The 23,055-nt window shown below is 33.9% G+C and overlaps 1 protein-coding gene and 1 long non-coding RNA gene across 2 annotated transcripts in view; one reads left to right on the plus strand and one right to left on the minus strand.

Moving 5' to 3' along the window:
- The window catches only part of PHF14 (PHD finger protein 14), a 209,779-nt gene that overhangs the window by 63,031 nt on the left and 123,693 nt on the right, over window positions 1-23,055 (minus strand).
- LOC108512015 (uncharacterized) lies at window positions 1,657-19,468 on the plus strand. The gene is made up of 4 exons (XR_001880462.1): window positions 1,657-1,817; window positions 6,673-6,832; window positions 19,033-19,087; window positions 19,286-19,468. It is a non-coding gene; the product is annotated as an uncharacterized LOC108512015 (long non-coding RNA).

Below are 23,055 nucleotides of genomic sequence, written 5' to 3' on the forward strand. Positions count from 1 at the left end.
AAAGTTAAAAACTACTATTCAATAACCTTTTAGGAAAAAAAGGGGGAAGAAGCTCTTCTTACATAAACAACACACAAAGAAAAACAATTGACTTTAAGAAACCATCATAATAAAAGGGAGTGTAAATCTACATTTTTAGTAGAAATTTCATATTATGCTACAAAAATCCAATCTTCCAAAAACTCATTTGGGGAATCAAGAGTTGCAGAAAAGTTAAGCAACTTAATAATTAAGTTACTCAGATATAAAGAAGTTTAAAATACAATTGAATGCCCTAAGTTTATGCATTTCTTCCTCTACAACTTTCTCCTTATGAAAAAAGTAAGCTTACGTACTTTTCCAAAACCTTGTAGACTCAAGATTTTGAAAATGCTTACTATGATAGTTCTAGCTATAGGAATAGATAAAATCAAATAGCACCAATAGGACCAAGAGTACTTTATTTACTATGACAATATCACATATCTAAAAATATATTTAAAAGCAGTTAAAATGTTCAAATACCTGTTGTTCTGGCATTAAGAAAGAATAATAAATAATACAAACTAACTTCAAATGTGACATAAAGAGACTAACTGGCAAGCCCACATAATTTTATGCTCTTTCTCAATACAACATATTTACCTTTCATTAGACAAAATTTCAATTAAACCTATGGATATAGAAACCTTCCAAGTATAAGTATTTCTGAGTTTATGAGAAGGTTGAGATTTCTAAATAACTGAGAGCATACTCTTTCATACATAAAAATTAGACTTTTAATCATCTTTGATGTGAAATTTAAAAATAAACACATTTCTTGTTTCATCAAATAAACATATTAAATATAATTTATATTTGTCACCTCAGGTCATCAATAAAAATAACATACGCTGCTACATGTCTAACAGTGTGTCAGCCTTTTGTCCTTGGAATGAGGACCAGTAGTCGACTGTTCTATTTGAATTCTTGTATTCAATTTTTATAGATTTTCAGGGTCCTCATTTGCCTGAAAACTATCAGCCACTGCTTCCTGATACTGTCAGTGTGTTTGCTTAAGCATAAATTCCCCATTAACAATCTGTTATGGATTCAGAAACCAGACCACTAAAACTTACTGAGGCAATGTAAACTGACAGTAAAAATACACGAAAATGAGAATTTCTACTGAGTTAAGTAAATGGGCTCAATTTTGTTTGTTAACTACAGTCTTTTTTTCCTTAACTTCAGGTTTTTGGGTAGTGCGCCATATAGTTCAGATTGCTAATAATCAAAGTTCTTAATGAAGTATTAACATTTTCCTAGTTTACATCAATTTACTACCTAATTACTGCATATTCACTTTATAACTCTGTCATAATAATTTTCAAATTATGATTTCTAGTGTATAACTTGAGGCAACTATCATGATTACTGTGTATCACAATTCATTATTTATCACCTTAATGTACATAAATAATTCTTGTTGATATAGCTATGAAATTCCAGCTAATAAACCAAGAACAAGTTTGCTACACTGATACAGTTCCTATCTGTTGCTGATTTCAACTACTCGTACAATCAAATTATCTTTCAGCTCAAGAACTAATAAAAAGACAAGATTTTATATGCTAGTTTATCAGAAGATAACAAATATATGCCGTTTAAAAATGACCTAATCCTTACTGATTGATTCCTTCATTAGCGATAGCTTTCAGAATTACTTAGTCGACGTGGAACTCATGTTATTGTGATGCATTCCAAAGGAAATAGAATTTGCTTGTCAGAATTAGTGGTGATCGGGAAGTTCTCTAAAGTTCTAGCTCATTCAACAGTAAATAAAAGCTGCAGCTTCAAGAGTAAGTAGCAAAAAGTAGTAGTTAGTACCCTTAGGAACTGCCAAAATCCAAAAAAGAGAGGGGGAAGAAAAGAATCCAATCTTAAAGTCAATAGTTTTGGTGATAAATAAATATACAAATGTAAGATCTTTGTAAAGATGTCCCAAATTATTTCAATGTGAAAAAAATCTGGTTGTTTCTATCTTAGAATATTGCATTGAAAAAATCCATAGTTTTATGTGCTAATCACAGAAATATCCTGATGGACACAAGTGAACTCTAGCAGAACTTGCAAGAATTAATAAACTGTAGCCAAATATAAGAGATACCATTAAGAACCCAAGAAATCAAAGAACAATGTGGATGGCCAAAATAGTGGCTTATTAATTTTACACACAAATACCACTTTGTAATCTTTATCAATTCCTGTCACCCAACAAACTCTGGCTATGTTGCAAACTTAGACCATTTAAAAAACTTGAAAATCAAAAACTCATAAAGGTCTATAATCATCTGCTATCTAAAAGCTGCAATGGAGTTAAAGTAGTTATTGACCTATTTATGGTTTCTACCTTTATTTCTTATATAAACTTGGAAACACATGCAGCACATAATATAGGACATAATTTATCAAAATAAATAGTGAATAAAATGTTTTAAAAAACTTTTGCAAAAGCAGTCATTGACCCACAAAAGTATAGGGATATAACACAATATACTTTATTAAATAACACAAATGTCTATGTAATAAAAGCAGATTATTATACCAATAGCACATTATTAAATAGGAAGGCAATGTCTTAAAATATTAAAAAAGAATATAAAACTAACCTGTAAAGAAACACTAAGATTTTTTAATAAAATTAAAACTGGATGCATAAAGAAGTATCATTTAAGCCTCTAAAAACACTGTACACATGAACACTATAGAGCATAAAGGAATCCCAATTATAAGATAAAAGCAAACCTAATTAGATTCTTACTAAATACAACTTCCTAGATATCATAATAACAGATATAGATGTAAGTAACAAAGTAGTTTAATATATGGTCTTTTACACATTAACAAAATGCAGTGACCAAATAAACATAGTCTATATGTATGTAAAATACTTACTTAGTATATGATTAAGAATAGTACCCTAAACAAAGAAGGGGGGAAAAAAATGATTTACCTTCATATGTGCTATGATCCATATAACAAGCAATTGGTCAGGTGTTTACCTGACTACTGAGAATATGCAGACAAGTAAAAAGAAGCAGCTGATTTCTTTTGTCAGATGCTTAAGAGGCCAAAAGTCAGTGTTCCAAAGGGTTTTTTTTTAACATCTCTAATTTCTAACAGATAATTTCATTAGAGGAGTAAACTAAAACTACTTTTTAAAACCTAACTGAAACAATTAAGTGCACCTCCTATGCAAATAATTTATAGCCATTTGTAAGCTAAACTTTAGAAAGAAGCAAAATCCATAACATAGACTTGAACAAGGGTGTACATTTTCATGATTAAGTTGATTGTGATAATCACATTATCTTTTATGCCAATGGAACATTCTACTTATAGCCCCTATAATTTTATATAAAGTGAAACAAAAACTGGACTCTGAAAATATAGACTATTATGTCTGTCCACTTAAAAATAAACTAAACATCCAGAGAACTGATGGGCTGGATTTTCCAACTTTTCATTTCTGTGTAAAATTCCACACAAGAACGTTCAAAAAAAGTAGTCTTAAATACTGTCATTACTTAAATAAAAATCTCACTAGCAGCTCAAACATCTACGCAAATCTATTAACATGTAGTGATGAGTTCTTTCATTGAATAGTGGCCAATTATTTCAATTAAACATCTTAACGGAGAAAATACAAATTGTGGTCAACAAGTTAAATCACTTTACAAATAATACAAGCTTGCACAAAATTCTACATTCTACCAATATTAACATTTAGTATCAATAAGTACAATATTTTATTCCTTGTAATTTACAACAATTTTAGTGAAAATTACCTACATGAGCAGTTTCTATACAAAATAGTTCGAAAATGTTTTCTAATCGTTTCACAAATATAAGACTAACGTGGAGGACTTGAACCTATTTCATTAATACCACTACAGACTTCTGTATCAGCCAATAATGAATGAATGGGTAGTAAGAAAGACAAAAATATTCTTTACACATAAAAGTACACATAAAAATTAATTTTAAAAAATTAGCAAAGTATCCAAATCCAAATCTGTATTTAATAGTCACTTAAATAGTGGGATCAATTTAGATAGCTGTATCTGCAGCAGCCAGATTACAAGATTAAATGTGAAACAAAAAAATGAAAGATGAGACAGAACAATTCATATAAAAATGCACAATAAGGTCAAGCAACTCTTCGCAGCATGAGAGAAGAATCAGACATTTCCATACCTGAAACACGTCTGCTTTGTTCTTTAATAAACTGATTTCCATCTGCTCATGCCCTTGGAAATTTTTCAGCAGTACAACCTGCTGTGCTCAAGCTCCATGTAACTTTGTATTTCCCTGCTCATAATTAACTAATTATGCTCTAATCAATAGTGTAGATCCTGATTTTACAATGTAAATCAGATAAATGAGATAATTGCTGGGGGTCAATCTCATTTTACAAAGCCCAGCATGCACATCCAATTTCATTACATCTTATGTACCTGAACAGCAGTGAATCTTATCGGCAGGCCTACAGAAAGCCTTAGAGTGGGCACTATGGCAAAGAGGCTTCCACTTTTATAAAGAAATATTTGCAAAGCATGTCTATCTTAGAAATCACAATCCTTAATTTTATGTAAACTTGCAAAGTGCTGATTCAGACAGGTAGAAAAAATGATTCTGCCTTCGTATGTCACGAAACTCCAAGTTGAGTCTCTTAAACAAGTTTCAATTGCCATTTTTAAATTTTTTTTAAAAATTAATAATGTAAATATTCAGGCCTGCTGAAGAGTCCCTCTGAATTCCTTGAATAAATTCTGGTGAAATATTCATGAAATATTCTCACATTGAGAATCAAGTAAAATAGCACTGAGTTTTATGAAATAAGTAACTTTGTTTAAAAACAGTGGTTTTCATTAATAGGATGTAAATACAGGGAAATAGAGTGTAAATATTTTATTTATTGGTCAGCAGTCTGTTTTAACATCATAAATATAAAATCAGATGAACACTCAAGCAACAATGAGCAATCTTCTCTGACAAACAGTGCATAAATATAATTTCTAAAGTTAAGATGGATAAAGGCTAAGGCTAAATTTTGTTTTCATATTAAAACATAACCCTAATTTCAAGTCTTTTTATAACAAAAGGATGAGTGAATTGTGAACACAGGCTATGTTTATTGATTTCTTTCTGTATCTATAATAGTGCTGTTTCCATAGTCAGTGTAAAACAAACATTTAACTAAATTTTATAAAATAAAAAAAATTGTATATGTTGCAGACGAAATTACTAATTCTATTATCTAGAGGAAATCTAAGGGCCCTTTTAAGGAGATTTAAAAAGCGCATTCCTTTATCAAACAATGTTGAGCACAATACAATGATTTTTTTAAAAAATACTACCTATGAATGGTTCTTAATGTGGTATTCCAGGCCAGTAGCAACAGCATCACCCGGGAACTTGTTAGAAATGCGAATTCTCTACTAAATCGGAAACTCTAGGGTGAAGAGGGGAGGGAGTAAAGTGGGTAGAGGGAGGATGAGGAGAGGAATAGGGTAGTCACCTGTGTTTTTACAAATCTTTCCTGTGATTCTGATGCACAAAGTTTGAGAACCACTATCTACTATTATATCATTCTTCCTGTATTTCAGAGACGTTTCATCTCCTTCCTGATATTTTAATGTTTCTTCCTTTCCCTACTGCGTGATAAACAACCATCATTTACCTGATGTGCCATTTTTCTTGTGTACATCTGTGAAATATGAATCATTTAGTGTATATTTTCTTAAGTACACATCAATTTTCTCCTTATGGCAGTTGAACTGATTATGGACAGGGAATAATTTTACACTGTGGATATGAGAGCATTTAAGAGATTATTAGCACAAAGTATTCTAGTTACTTCCAAAGTTTTCTTACTTCAACTATACTTTTCACAGGACCTATATCTTATGAATTTTGCAGTCTATATGTATAAAATGTGACAAAGATTCTTAGGACTAACACCAAATGTGGAATAGAATATCCACCATCACAGAAAATGCAAGATGGAGAATGATGATAATATAGTATTCTAATTGGAATCAAAGTGAAAAGGATTTTGATTAACAGTTGATACCAAAACCAGGCCTAAGAGTTTCTCAAAAAAAACTAAAATAAAGCAACTGTGAGTAATTTCTCACTAAATATTAAAAGAGGGCCATGGTCTAATGTATTAGTATATTCCACATAGAAAATGGCAATCTGTCATTTTGCTTAAAAGCAGCCAGAGTTCAGCAACAGTAATAATTACCAACATTTCCTTAAGCTAATATAGTGATAACTAGTCCTATCTTATTCTTTTAAACAAAAGTCTACTAATTTTGCTAAAGATTATGAATATTTTTCCTCCAATATGATGAGATCTTTCAATAAGTTAATAATCTGTTTATATGTAATTTTGTACACATTCTACTTTCATCAAACATCTCATCCAATCATAGGATTCCTCACTACAACTAGAGATTACTAGATTACAGCAGCTTTACAATTACAATTGCTTTTGATTATCTATAACATTACCTACTCTAGTTCTAAAGTGTAAACTATTTTCCATTGTCACTATACCCGAAAAGATGTCCAAAATCACATTTATTAATCAGAAAATTCCAAATTACATGTTGACAATTTACATGTATATGTGCAATTCAATTTCAGCAAAGAGTCTCTTCTAAATCAGTTCAAGATTGAGTGATGAAATATTCAACATATTTCTGCCGTTGACTTAAAACTGGATCATTAAAGCTTGAAGATCAAATTTTAATTCTGTATACCTCTGGAAAGATACAGATGTTGATGAAGATCTTTCTTTCAGCTGGTAGGTTGTATAGTCAATAATCTTTGTATTTCCCTCCTTATTTCCTAAGTTCGTATTTAAGGTTGACAAAAATAAAATTATACTGAACACAGAAAGTTTATATCAAAACAATAAGGACTGCATATATTCGGGTATTACTAAAAATATCTAGAGATCAACACAGATATATTTTATTCATGAGCTTAAAATCTGAAGTTGTAAAAATGTCATGCTAATATGCTTTCACACTAGGACTAATAAGTCAAAAATAGAATGTCATATGCTTCACAAGTCTTTCACTTTTGCTGACTATTATAAATAGAAATAACATTTAATATCAGTCTATAGTTGTTTTACAATGCAGTACTTCATATATGAATCTATGTATGAAGCTGAAGGAAACAGAATAGCAGACTAATGGAATGCATTGTCTTTCTTGTTTGTTACTTGCATTGTTGAATAACAACAGGGAGTAGCATACTGTATTTATTAAGTCCCATAGGCTTCAGTAACTCTTCAGTAAGTCCAAACACTGTGTATCATCATTTGCCAAAGAAGCAAGAGGGAAAGACATTACTTAATACGACAATTCTGACAAGACATGTATCCAGTATTTTTCAACAATGCACATATCAAAGATTTCTGATTAGTGCAAAAAAAGCAAAAAGAAGAAAAATAGGAAAAAAAAATGCACACAGGCAAATCTACTGCCTTTTTAGTCCAAGTAACAAACCAATCAATTATATTCTATCCAAACCTGACAAGCAAAAGGCAACTTTTTGCAGTGACAAGCTTATAGAAAGGACAATATAGCTGTTCTCCTTTACTTTATGTACTCTATCGAGAGTTTAATCCACATTTTTAAAATCACACTTATAAAAGAGGTTTCCGGGATTGCCTCCGAGGATGAGCTGTGGCAGAGTTGGGTCTCATGAAGGGTATCTACACAGTAAAGTGATAAGAAAAGAACATTAACATTTAAAGATCATAGCAGCTCTGCACTATGTCTTATGAAACATACTAACAAACCACAGTAGATTCAAATAACATATGATCTGGTCCAAAGAGATAGATACCCTAAACCTAAATGCCATGATCTTGTGTAGGTTCCTATTGGTTAAAATTGAACTATTTTATCATTTGAAACATTGAGTTGCCTCCTCTTGTATTATTATTACTTTTGGTTGTCAAAATAAAACTACCTTTCTAAAGCAAAAAAGAAAATAACACTAAAATGATGAAGGGCTTGTATTTATAAAAGGAAACATTTGATCTCTAAATATTTTGAAAAATTTCAATTTGCTATTTTTTCATCAAATATGGCAATTTAACATTGCCTGAGAAAACAGGCAACTGTGCTGAAAACAAGCACATCTAATCAGTATGTTACAGTGCTGGTTATACTCAAATACAGAGACTCACGAAGGAAATTTTTAAATGAGTCTTATCCTGTGACTAAGCTGACTTTCTTTTAAAAAGACAGTATTAGAAATATCTTTGGTTACAATTATTTGTTACCTTTTTGTCTTTGTTTTCAGGGGAGAAATTTTAGTGATTAGAAGTAAAATTTTTTGACTGGGGTAAACATAAAAAGTTATCATTTCCTTCAAATATTTAGATCTGTGAAGATGAGGTAAAATGCCAAGGAGTCACACATCACAGAAAAGTTCATTTTTTTATATTAACAATTAGAGATGTGTTTAATGCTTCTAGGTTCCATTGAGAAAAAGAAAGTGAAAAGTGGCACACAGACAAATAAAGCGTTACTGAGGAGAGCTATCATGCCAAACTGAATAACCTCCAAAGAAAAGTAAAAACAAAATTGTAAACACCCCCCCAAAAGAATACAATGTTAGACATAGTTTTCAAAGAGATGTTGTATTTATCAACATATAAGAAATAATAGAGTAGAATTCGCTTGTTAAATAGTAAGGTCACACATCCTAACTTTTTTCAGTGCTTCAGTCTCTAAGTGAAGAGCTTTTGAGCACATTCTGAATCTGATACACGGAGAATTGCTTTGTTTGTAGTTTACTACCAGAAAAGTATAATGCAAGAGGAAGCAACCATATCATTTATAATAGAAATACAATTAACTCTTAATTATATGCACAAATAATGGAGATGAGAAGACAACTGAAAATACATACTTGTATTTGACTTTGAAATGCATCCAAATATAGACACAGTAGATATGGAAATCTGCTTTAACTCCCAATTAAATTCCAGTTGATAAGTTTTAGATAAAAACTAAAGAGCTATTGCTAATGTCCCTACATCCTAAATTTCACTAGAATAAGCTAGAATAAGCAATGTGACTTGTCATGGCTCCTATCTTTCCAGGACAAAAAACTGTGCAGTATTTTAAATCAAAGATCAAGTTTGGGCTTTGTATTTATTTCATATGCAGCTAGTAAGCAAATTAATGTAGAAAAAATTGTTTCCAAAGCACTTCACTGATGTACATACCAGTAACTATCAATATATTCTGTATCTCATATAGTTACAATTTCCTGTCAAGAGGAAGTATCTACTTTTTTTGTTGCAACAAAGTCAAATATGCTAAAGCAGTGTAGTGGGGTGAGGCGGTATGCCTAACGATTAGTGCATGAACTGTATGGTTAAGACTGCCTAGACTCAAATTATAATTCCACCATTTTCCAATTGTATAATCTTGGGCAAGTAATTCTTCTCATTTTTCTCACCCATAAAATAGTAATGAAATCAATATCTATCTTATGCAGTTGTTATGAGGATTAAATGAGATCAAATGTGGAAGACACCAGCACACTGACTGGCATATAAGCCCTCAATAAATCTTGGCAGCTAATGTGAAGGCCAGTAGATTTTATCATACACTATGGTAGTATTTTTCTGGAAGTGAAGAAATTATATTCTAATACATAACAATCTACATAATATCATTTAAATATATAATTGGAATAATTTCTATTTCACATTGCTATGTACCCCAGTTACCTGACTTCTAAAATGGACGTATGTATACCTCATAGAAAGAACTGTTGTAAGAACTGAATGTGATAGTAGAGTCAAAGATCAGAAAACATAGTCTGGGATACAGTAAGCATCTAACATTATCATTACTATAATTCCCAGGCCAAAATGACTTTAAAATAACATTTCACTGGGGAAATCAATCAAATTTCAAAATTTGTGTCCAGTCCTATTTTCAAATTCATTTCACCTCGTTTCATTATTATGTTTATTTTAAGTGTCTATTTCTTATGTTCAAAGAAATATAAAATCAGTACAAATAAAAACTTTGCTATAGGAGTAGCAGATGAAACAGAATGCTTAATTTAAAATGAAAGAAAATCAAAACAATCTAGTTGGCTTTTCAACTAGAAGTTGGATTATACTTGTTTTTTATGACTCCAAGGGTTGAAATTTTTAGTAAAAACGTATCAGCTCACTTAGAGAAATCGTCAATAGTTCCTGCCAAGAGGGAGGAAGGGGCATGCTAGGCAGATAAATCAAGTGTCAGATGAATGGTGAGATTACAGACTTTGGGATCTTTTTTGAAACTGTGTATTTGTTTTGAAATCTCTCAGTTATAAAAGTTACATAACTTGAGAAAAAATGAAGTTAATGTCTTCATTTTAAAGATAAGACAATGACCTTAGAGGTAACTTGATTCAAGGTCATTCATTTAGTCAATAGAGGAACTGTGGTAAGAGTCTCAGTCTTTCCAAATGATTAAGTATATAATATATAATCCTTCCCTTGTATAATTTAACAATATTAACACATTGCAATGGAAGATAAAACTGCAAAAACAAATCTTACAGAAACATAAATGTGTAAAATGAGAAATATTTCACTGCTGTAGGTGCTTGAAATTATATCGTTTATTACTCTAAAATTGTGTACCCCAGAAATACCACACTTCACTATGTAATATATACCATGTTCAGGCTTCTGTTTTCTTTAAATACAAATTACTTGACTATACTGCATCTATTAAAATGTTTTAAAATTTAAAATCCAAATATTTATAACATAAACAAAAGTATGTATCAATAATACAAAGACACTTAAAGGTCTGATGTTAAAATACAGATTTTAAAGTCAAAGAATGTGATAAAATAAATACTAAATGTGTTAGACAGGTTAGCCATTCCACATGTCTAACAAAATCAGCAAATCAATTTAATTACAGAAAAAATATACCAAGTGAACATTTTTAATTTAAATTTCACCAGAATACCACCTTAATAAGAAAAGTCGAGTGGCAGCTGGGCTACCCTCATTATCCAAATATGAATATTTTGAAAATTAAACCTCTCTTCCCCAATTTTACTAAAAGCATTTTGAAAATAACTTTTAAAATTATAGCACAAAATTTACTAAATTTTCTAATTCCTTCCTTAGAATCTAATCTCTTTATGGCATACAATGAAGCATCATTTTAAGTCTAAAGACATTTATCTTAAGTCACTGATCACTGCTTTTTGTAAAACCAGGTCTAAGGCAAAAAAGAAACATTTTTAGTGGCAAGGATGGCCAAGTAACTTTCATGAACAAAATACAAAGCATTTAATTTTAAATCTTACACTGTTCCGTGTGTAAGGGTTCTGTTACCCTAAATTGTTCAGTAAATGTCCAAGACAGCCCTGGAAGAACGGTATTTAGAGAATGAAGTAAAGAACAGCAGGGTGCAGTGGGGAATAAAGAAGGAAGAGAACACATGCCCTGCTCTGGATATTAGTGAGGACAGTGGTGCACTTTCCACGATACTGGAGTTCAAGTTCTGGCCATTTTATCAGGCGAGGAAACGAGCCAGAAGTTTGAGGGAAGTGAGACATAGGGGAGCTGCAGAACCCAATTACACACTAGCAATAAAAATGAGGAGAGGCAAGGCAGACAGAATGGGATCCAAGGGAGAGATAATCAGAAGTGAGGAACAGAAAACGAAGGCAAGAGAAAACAGCAAAGAAGCTAAGGTGAATAGAATAACATGGCAGAAAATAGAGGCTAGACACTGAGAAAGGTCTCAAGGAAGTCATAGGAATGGGAAAGGAAGAGAATGGATCAAAAAATGTTTTAACAGAAAACTGTTTCCAAAATATTCTGATATTTTCAGCTTTCAAATTATATCTATGGCTAAACGTTTTAAATGTTTTGAACAGAATCATTAAAATATGTGAATAGAAGTAAATACATTGAAATACTGTAAGATTATAGGTGATTTAAACTTACTTTTAATATTTTGTACATACATTTTATAATGATCAAAAGCTATTAAAAGAAAATATTAATTTTCTACTTACAGTCCTTTAACTTTTTAAAGAAGACTTTTTTTTTAAAGGAATATGTTCGATTTACAGAAAAATCAGGTAATACATAGATTCAAATACACTCCCTTCCTACCTACACACACACACACACACACAAACACAGACATACACACCCCTTCCTTTAAATTTAAGTGTTAAACTCTTCATTTTCCCACCATAGGCCGTTTGACAGCTCAGAGCTAGACAAAGATGAAGGAGAAGATAGAATAGAAGAAGGGACAAACAAGATTTGGGAGTGTGTGCACTTTATTGATTCTTATGCAGTTCAATGATGTTAAACAAGTTGCTGAGTTAGATAAATGGGTATCAACAATGAACTTTGAGAATCTGAAGGGAAGGCAAACTTTCAGATGAGGATTGAACTAGCCTGAACTGTACCTCTAGCATTAACTGTGTTAAGGGAAAGTATTCAATCAATAGCTGCATAACAACATGGTGGGGATATTACTGATGAAGTTCAAAAGTTAGGTAAATTTTTGAATAGCTCAATATCTCAAATTCCTCCTACCCTTGAATCCTAATTCACCAAAAAATTAAATTGTGATTTCAAATAATAAAGGCGTACTACTGTGCCCAATGGTAATCACTAGTCAAAATTTAGAAAACTGAGGAGATTCTGGTATCAGTACCTATGATAGATTAGTCACCTTAAATCTATCAACATTAGCTTTTACTGATAAAATATTATCTATTTTAGATGTCATAATAATTCTAAATTGTGGCAATATGAATAAAATACATTAAAAAGTTCTAGTCCTGGCCAGGCATGGTGGCTCACGCCTGTAATCCCAGCGCTTCGGGAGGCTGAGGCGGGTGGATCACCTGAGGTCGGGAGTTCAAGACCAGCCTGACCAACATGGTGAAATCCTGTCTCTACTACAAATACAAAATTAGCCGGGCATGGTGGTGCATACCTGTAATCCCAGCTACTCGGAAGGCTGAGGCATGAGAATCGCTTGAACCTGGGAGGCAGAGGTTGCAGTGAGCTGAGATCGTGTCACTGCATTCCAGCCCAGGCAACAAGAGCGAAACTCCATCCAAAAAAAAAAGTTCTAGTCTATTATGTCTACTATCACTGGGGCAAGATACTATCAATGAAGTAAATAGGTACTAAGATTAAATTTACTGAATTGACTGAAATCATTTGAAGATGAAGTTGATTTTTTTTTTTCAGTATATAGTGATAAGTCAAAATTCCAGAAAATCTTTTGATGAAAACACCAACAGAAATTGGTAAACTCAAGAAACAACTTTACTTCCTATGTAGTTCCTTATTAATCACCATGACTATCCGGTGGTATCTTGAGTTCTTTTAAATGGCTGTAAAACCCGATATATCCAAACAATTCTTAAAGGTCCACTTTTCAAATCTGCTTTATCTTTTTCTTTTCAAATCTGCTTTATAATTGGCAACAACCAAATAGAGCTTTTAATAAAGTGTTAAAAGGCTGCTGGGTTCTGTCCCAGGCTAAAGCAACATACGATAGGAAAATGGTATCCAGTTCCCTTTCTCCTGTAAGTGGAACTGTCAGGTCAGTATTAGCATCCAAAAACTTCAGGATAAGAATATCCTAAAGTGAAAATATATTTGATGGTAGTTACTGATGAGGAGTAATTATGCAGGATGATCTTCTTTACAAAATACGCAGATGGCCCTAAACGGTTTTAATCCCAGTTGAAGTTTACATGCAAATATCCATGCATGCATATACTCAGACACTGAAAAAGAATAAAAGAAACAAAACGAACTTCCCAAGACTGGGAAAACCATGTGATTAAGGAAGACCTCTTTATTCCTTATTTAAAATAAATCTTTAAAAGTTAGCATTCTGACAAAGATATAAATCTCTTGGGATTCTCAGTGTACTAAACCTCACAGCACCTTGAAATAGAATTACAAGTTATGAATTCAGAGTATAGCCCCAAAGCTGACCTTCTATATACAGGTAGAGATATATCCCCTGACTAGAGAACAACTAGAAAAAGATCAGTCTCCAATTTCAAAGGTGATGAGAGCAGGGTAAAAAAAAAAAAAAAAATCCACAGAATCAAGGTGAAGTTTTATCTCATACTCTAGTTGAGTTGTTCGTGATGATGCTTGATATTTACATTATGTAGCAATTATCATTTTGTAGGTGATTATAGGAGCTTCTCATTTGAAACACAGAAAATAGAAAATTATTTGACTTTTTTTTTCCACTTCTCCCAATTTAGTAGATAACAAATACAATTTAAAATCCACCGAAAAAACATTTATTCTCTACATTCAATGGATGCCTGAGAGTATTAGGAATTAATTCTCCCAGGAAACCCAGGTTGAGAAAACCTGATCTTATTTCCATCTACTTCTAGGGATATAGGATTAAATGAAATGCCCTTGACTCAAAAAAAATTGGGAAATAGTTCAGCAAAAAGCTCACAGAGGAAATTGAGTTAACTACAGAATCATATCCTCAGAGCTAATTATCTTTTGAGACGCAGCACAGGACTCATGCTTAAAAGTACAGATTCTGGAGAAGTAGTTCCTGGACTAAAATCCTAGCTCTGTCGGTATCAGCCTGAGACCTTGAGAAAATGACTTAATCTCCACGTGCCTCAGTTTTCTCATTTATAAATGTAAATTAAAACAGTAACCACCTCATAGAGTTTAAGAATTAAATAAGTGTATAAAGTAATTAAAATAATGCTTGGCATATGGTTGTGGTAAGTGCTTACTTTCCTTCACTATGAGTTCAACTACAACCACTCTTACTATCGCTACAATTTGTTCTAGTTTACTACTGCTGCTATTACTATAAAGCTGAAAATAGTGATTACTGGCAGTTGACTTGTGTTCCCTCAGGCTCAGTAAAGTTTCTGAAGTTTCCTTGAAAAGCCTCTGGCTAGAATGGAAAAACAGTAACAACAACAACTGGAAATAACACTCCTTCTATCCTAGCAAGAAAAAATAAGATAAACTATAAAACTGTAACTTTTCAAGCCATCAGAGAGCTGACGTCAGAGGGCAACCAAGTGGACTGAAATCCAAGAAAGATAGGACCCATAAAAGAAGGATGGGATCCAAGCTCTGGATCACCTGTGGCAGAGCATGAGAGGAAGAGCTGCTCAACACTACACGAGTAAGAATTCAGTCATGAATAACAATACCAAAGAGTCCATGTTCTAACGCCCTGAACCTGTGAATATGTTACCGTGTATGGTAAAAGGGATTTTGCAAATATGATTAAGAATTTTGAGATGAGGGGCCTGATATAATCACAGGAGAGAGTTCTTATAAGAGAGAAGTAGGAGGAGTCAGAATCAGAGAGATAAATAGATGTGACTATAGCTGCAAGAGGTTGGTGTCATGAACCAAGGAGTGTAGAACAACTTTAATGCTAGAAAAGGCAAGAAAATGGGTTCTAACCCAAACACTCTAGAAGAAACCAGCCTTGCTGAACACCTTGACCAAATGAAACTGGTTTTGGACTTATGTCTTCCAAAATTATGAAAAAAATTTGTGCTGTTTTAAGCTACCAAATTTGCAGTAATTTGTTCTAACAGCCGTAGAAAACTAACAGATACCTCCACCAGGTACTCAAGAAAAAGATTCAGACAAATTGGGCCATTAGAAAGACCATTCACTAGTTGGTGGTGTAGACCTGGAGAAGGGGAGCAGCCACCACAGTGGGAAAGACCCAAAGTCTCACCCAGACCCTTCTCCTTTAAGGAATAAAAGCCATAATGTCATTAAAAGAAAGGCTGTAAACCCTGTTGCCACACAGGGAACAGAACAGTCTCACTGCGAAGAGAAAAAAATACAAGAGGAAAAAAAATCCTCTACTCCTACAGGAGTGACAGGAAACACTTCTGGGCCCAGTATACTACCTCGTATCTTTTAAAGGTCTCCTACCCCCGAGAGTCAGAAAGAAACTCCCTCACAAGATTTGCCAAAGACACAAACCAGAATAAGGCTGCCATAGGAAAAAGGGCCAGGAACAATGAAAAAGGCCTACACTCAAGAACCAAACCTGTGGTTCGTTGGAGGCCGAAGGCTGAGTTTGAATGAGGAAAATTAACAACTCCTTTGGCTAATATCACCAGATCAGCAAGCACTGAATAACATGTGACAGCAGTCTACTGCTAAGTAAGAGGAAAGACAGTGGAATGGGGCTTCTTCAGTAGCACAGGCATACAGAGAAAGGTGAAATTTAACAGGGGAGTACAAATGACAAAAAGCACTCTAGAATTATAACCTCAACCAGAAACACAGGAAATAGTAAAGAAATCTGAAATCTTGTGGTACACTGAGGTAAGCAGAGCAACAAGAAAATATAAGCCCGGCTCAACTCCAGATTAAACTGACTCAACTCCCCCACACTAACAGCCTTGAAAAAGAACAGGTGTGCCCTTTCAGGCATAAGTATTCTACTGTTCAACTCATGATGTCCAACATTCAATCAAAAGTTATGAGGCACACGGGGCACAGTGGCTCACGCCTATCTCAGCACTTTAGGAGGCAGAGGCGGGTGGATCACCTGAGGTCAGGAGTTCGAGACCAGCCTGGCCAACATGGTGAAACCCCGTCTCTACTAAAAATGCAAAAATTAGCTGGGCATGGCGGCGCACACCTGTAATTCCAGCTACTTGGGAGGCTGAGGCAGGAGAATCACTTGAATCCGGGAGGAAGAGTTTGCAGTGAGCTGAGATAGCGCAGCACTGCACTCCAGTCTGGGCAACAAAGACTCCATCTCAAAAAAAAAAAAAAGTTATGAGGCACATAAAATGAAAAAGAAAATCCACTGTCAAGAAACAAAGCAATCAGCAGAACAAACTCTGGGATGATGGAGATATTAGAGTTGCAATTAAACTAGAAACCATTAACAGAAATATACATGGAAAATCTTCCAAATATTTGGAAATAAAATACACTTCTAAATAACCCGTGAGTTAAAGAGAAAGTCCTAATGGAAATTAGAAGTTTAGAATCTAAAGCCTGAAAGCTAGTTTTGCTTGGCAAGGCTGTATCACACTTTCTGACTATAGTGAAAACAGATCACTGTCTCAGGGAGATAACAGATACAGTGCTATTTCAGAGCAATCTAGAACGTTGCTATGCCAATCTGGTTCAAGGCTCACTATGGGGGGTAAAAAACACCCTTTAACTGGTCTGTTATTTTACATATAGAGTTTTTAATAATTCTGAGTTTATCAGCACCTGGCTTCAACATTGTATAATACCATTTTGGCCAAGACAATTGTATCGCCTCCCTAAAAGCTCTAAGAGTCAATGATCAGGTTCAGCTAGTAAAGAATGGAGCTCTTGGTATCATGACATCTTCACATTACAACAAAAAGAGACTTCAAAAAGGCAATTCACTGGGTTTAGATGAGTGATATGTGGGCATATGCAAAAAAGGCATATGCCCTTAAACTCTTAAATTTCTTAAACTTGAACTCTGAGGTACCATTCCTAAATTGTTCACCTACTGATTGGAATCTTCAAGAGTGAGATCCAGGCCTGTTTTGCTTATTTTCTGTAATTCCTTCTACAGGTGACATTTTTGTATCTCTAGCCAAGCTGAAAACCGTATCTTAGTACTTTAGCTTAAAGGGCTTTATTTATAAAGCAGTGATTGTTATAGTATAGTCTCCAGACCAGTAACAACTGTATCACTTTGGAACCTGTTAGAAATGCAAATTCTTGGTCACCACTTCAGTTTTAAAACAGAAACCCGTTTAACAAGCCTTTCAGGTGATTCAAATGCACCCTAATGTTTAAGGACCACTCTCTTAAAATAGAGCAAATTCAGATGGGATGAAGGTAACCACAAAGAAAAAGGAATAGAAACAAATACAAAACAGATAAAGGGAGTAAAAGACAAATTACAAATATTCCACAACTTTAAAGTAAATCAGCTGACATACAACTAAGCAGAGATAAGTATTATTTATATACAGAGATATGTCAGTCAGTAAAACAAAGCTTAAAAACAGCAGAGTATTAAAATCTCATCTTGAGGCTCTGCTACATGGTAATTAAATTTATCTGGAGTCAGCCTGTGACTCAACTAAACCAAGGACACCTACGTAATTCTTTCAGCTGTTCCATTCTTACAGAGCATGATTTCCTGCTGTACCTTCAATATCCACTGAAAGACACAGTCATTTACTTAAAGCAAAGGTCAGAAAATTAGAATTGAATACTTAAGGGGTAAAGAATAAATGTGTAACAGTTACCAAATTTATTTCCAGAGTTCTATTCCTCTTTATATTCATTTTTATTTTATTTTTTTAAAAAATCATTTTTATTTTATTTTATTTATTTTATTTTTGCTCCATCACCCAGGCTGGAGTGCAGTGGCATGATCTCAGTTCACTGCAATCTCTGCCTCCTGGGTTCAGGCGATTCTTCCACCTCAGCCTCCAGAGTAGCTAGAACCACAGGCACGCACCACCACACTCAGCTAATTCTTGTATTTTTAGTAGAGACGGGTTTCACCATTTTGCCCAGAACTGGTCTTGAACTCCTGGGCTCAACTGATCTGCCCACCTTGGCCTCCTAAAGTGCTGGGGTTATAGGCATGAGCAACCACAAGCAGCTCCTCTTTGTATTTATAATCCCATAACTTTAAATACTTTCTGAAAATGTCTAATTCAATAGACCTTTAAAAAAAAAAAAACCTTCATAACCCTCTATTCACCTAGTGTATTTGTCTCCAAAAAATAAATATAGCCAACTGATCTTTTTTCTGTTTCTACTCTCACCATTCTCTCCAATTATTCAGCTTAGTCATCCAGTTTGCTTTAAACACTTCCCTTTCTTCCTTGCCTTTCCATTTTTGATGAATTATCTGCTGCAACCCTAGTGTGATGTTATGTTTCCTAGATCTTTCTAATCCTTTGCATTTCTTCTTCCATCAGTCTAGGTTCACAACCCTCAAACTGGTCTTCCTCCAGCTGCCCATGTGTTCATCAGGTATGTCACCACAATACCAGTCTTTTACAATCATCTCCTTTGTATCATCCCTTGTCTTCAATAAATCCCCACTAGACTGTTTAACATCATTAGCTTGCATTCAAGGCCCCAATCTACCTGTTCTCTTAAACCTACATCACACATGACTCATATGGTCCCAGTTTGTGTCTTTATTCATGTCTGTTTATTCCCTTGAAGGATTTGCTACCTCCTAATTCAATCTCCTAAAACCTACTCATACTTCAAGATTCAATTCACCTGTCACCTTGGTTTATATGAAGACTTCTCCTTCATCCTTTTAGGAATGATCCCATGATGCTATGAATTCTTCTGTCTCTTATAAACCCTCTACATAACAATTTAACATATGAGTAAGTGAATGTCTTTCAATATCGTTAATATGAAGTAGATTCAAAAGTAAATCTGGTGAGAAGAAACAAANCTCCCAAAGTGCTGGGATTACAGGCTTGAGCCACCGCGCCCGGCCAGGAATCTTATTTTTAAAGGGAAAACTAGATCCCACAATTTCTTTACAGTTACAAGCTTCAGAAAAAGTCATATCTTCAGCCAACATGCTCAATGCTCTACATGAAACTCGACTTTCCTTCAAAAAAAGATCCACATTTACAGACTATGTCACAACAAGGTCCTTGATATAATCAGGCAATTTTGCAGTTCTTTAATAACTGACATAAATGAGTAACCTGAAAAGGAAAATATGGGTCTGGAAGATTTCAGTAAGTCACTTAAGGAAAGTTATTGACTGATATAATTTCACTTGCTTATGACTGAATCCCATTGATTTAGTTCTTTGTAGGCCTATCTTCCTTGTGTAACTATCTTTGTCAATCTGATTCACTGGGCAATTACAGGGAGTGCCAACCAGTTTCATTCAAAGCAGAACTTCTCCTCTTGCTATGATTCACAGAGAATATACTTAAAGAATTACTTTCATGTAGCTCGATCAATCACTTCTCACAGAGCGCAACTGGCTGCCTATTTATTAATTAAATCACACTGAAGGCTTCATGGAGGCTTCACGCATAATCTTAAATATAAAAAAAAGACACACATACACACATAAAGAAGGCATGAACAGGCTAAGTGCAGTGGTTCATGCCTGTAATCCCAGCACTTTGGGAGGCCGAGGTGGGTGGATCACCTGAGGTCGGGAGTTCAAGATCAGCCTGATTAACATGGAGAAACCCCATCTCTATTAAAAATACAAAATTATCCGGGCTTGATGGCACATGCCTGTAATCCCAGTTTACTCAGGAGGCTGAGGCAGGAGAATCGCTTGAACCCAGGAGGTGGAGGTTGTGGTAAGCCAAGATCACGCCATTGCACTCCAGTCTGGGCAACAGGCTCAAAAAAAAAAAAAAAAAAGAAAAGAAAAGAAAAGAAAAAAAAAGAACGCATGAACAATTCTACACTAAAGTCACACCATAAAGTCACACTTTTAATAGTATATTCATGAGGCAATAATCAACCATTCTAACTTTCTCTTCTTCTACTCACACTTTTCTCAAACTTGCCTAAGTATTTTAAGAATATAGACATATGTTAAGTATCTCATTAAAAAAATGTTTCCAGAGTTCTGAATTTCACTTGTTACACCTTTTTTGTCCTTTTTTTCCTTTTTGTGGACAATGGAGTCACACTTTGCTGCCCAGGCAGGTCTTGAACTCCTGGGCTCAAGCTATCCTCCCACCTCTGCCCCCCTAAGTGCTGGGATTACAGGTATGAGCCACCATGCCCAGCTGAATTTCACCTTTTAGAGAAATCATGGTGTGTTCAAATACGATCCAAGTTTTAAAAGATATACATATATAAAAGTCAACGAATTGTTTGTGCCTCAATGAACATATCCTTACACCTTATTTAGTACACTGCATAAGTAACTGAAATTACATACACAAAAAGCTGATAACTTTAATGTTGTTTTGAGGAAGAGATTTGATGTTTATTTCATTTGAATATGAGTTGCCCTACTCAGTGGTTGTTCCTGATAAAAGGTTTGTCTTAGGTTTTTATTTGCTGTGGCTAACTGATCAGGGCTACTTTTTAAAAATATCTAATTAATCTTTGTGTGTGTCTGTGGTCAAAATGAGGCTCTACTTAAATGTTACATTCATGAGATTAACGTACTTAAATTTTTGTTGAAGAATTTTATTTTACTCAGACTCCTACCATTCTAAAATAATACCATGCTCATTTTTTGCTCCCTTCTAATCTCTAGCCACTTATATGCAACAATTTAGTAGCATATACTTATGACATAAAACAGGTTTCTTCATTCCTATGTAAATATCTTATAATCTATAAATTTAAAGAAGATACATAATTTTTTAATACTGATTTGTTATAGTTTATCACTCCCCTCCTATACAATGTTTTCAGTTGTTTTTATTTGGGGAGTTACATGTTTTCAGTGGGAATAATTTTCCTAATATAACTATAGCTGTAAATGTCCTTTTATATTAGCGTTTCTTTATTTCCTTACGATAAATTCCCAGGAGGAGGGTTATTATGATTTAAAAAAATTTCATGACAAACAAAACCAAAACAGTAAGAAAATGAAATTCTTCATTAAAATGAAAAAGTAGGATTATAAATGAAATACATTACATTTATAAAAGACATTTAAAATGGATGAAAACCAAAATACTCTGTTATTTTCATTAGTTATTAATGCATAAAAATTTGACAATTTATCATGTTGGGAAATAGGACAGTGTGTGTGTGTGTGTGTGTATGTGTATGTGAACAATACACATTACCTTCTGAAGTTAATACAGTCTGCCCTCCATATCTGCAGGTTCTGCATCAATGGATTCAACCAACCATGGATGGAAAATATTTGGGAAAAATAAACCCAATAAAAAATAGCAATACAACAACAAAAAAATACAAATAAAAAACAATATGGTATAACAACTATTTATATAGCATTTACATTGTATTAGGTATTATAATAAGTATTTAGAGATAATTGAAAGCATACAGGAACATATGCATAAGTTATATGCAAACATGATGGCATTTTACATAAGGGACTTGAGCATCTTCAGATTTTGATATCCAAGAGTGGTCCTGGAATCAATGCCCCACGGATACGGAGGGATGACTGTAACAATGACAACTCTGCAGTTATATTTTATACTGAATTAAACAAAGTGGACTATTCTATAAATTAGAACTTGTAAAATTATGTTTTATAAACAATAATTGTCCTGGGTAACTTTTAATTGTTATGTTAGTTTCAAGTTATACATTTTAAAATCTTTTGCCCCATTCAACTTCTTAAAATAATCATAATGTTCCTAAATTATGTATTTATTACATATTTCAAAATGTTTATCCAATGCCAGAAAAGAGTGACAAAGTCTCATACATGTGTCCATGTGTATCACCACATACCACATACACAGATGAAGCATGGGCCAAATGAAATCACATAGAGATTATTAAGTGAGAAGACCCCTAGGAGTCAAATATAGTTGTGGTTATAACCCACAATATAATTAGCAATAGTGAGTAAAAGGAGTAATTGCATGAGTACAGACTCCCTAGAAGTCAATCACTGGAGCAAAGCCAAAGATTATGGCCCAATATCATAGTACGTATATCTAAAACAACAACAACAACAAAAAACCGGGTCAAGAAAGAACAACAGTGCTGGCCGGGCGCAGTGGCTCACACCTGTAATCCCAGCACTTTGGGAGGCTGAGGCAGGCGGATCACAAGGTCAGGAGTTCAAGCCAGCCTAGCCAATATGGTGATACCCCGTTTCTACTAAAAATACAAAAATTAGCTGGGTGTGGTGGCGTGATCCTGTAGTCCCAGCTACTCGGGAGGCTGGGGCAGAAGAATTGCTTGAACCCAGGAGGCAGAGCTTGCAGTGAGCCAAGATCGTGCCACTGCACTCCAGCCTGGGCGACAGAGAGAGACTCTTGTCTCCAAAAAAA

This window comes from Rhinopithecus bieti, unplaced genomic scaffold, assembly GCF_001698545.2.
Source record: "Rhinopithecus bieti isolate Rb0 unplaced genomic scaffold, ASM169854v2 scaffold_28090, whole genome shotgun sequence".
In the NCBI taxonomy this organism is placed as follows: domain Eukaryota; kingdom Metazoa; phylum Chordata; class Mammalia; order Primates; family Cercopithecidae; genus Rhinopithecus; species Rhinopithecus bieti.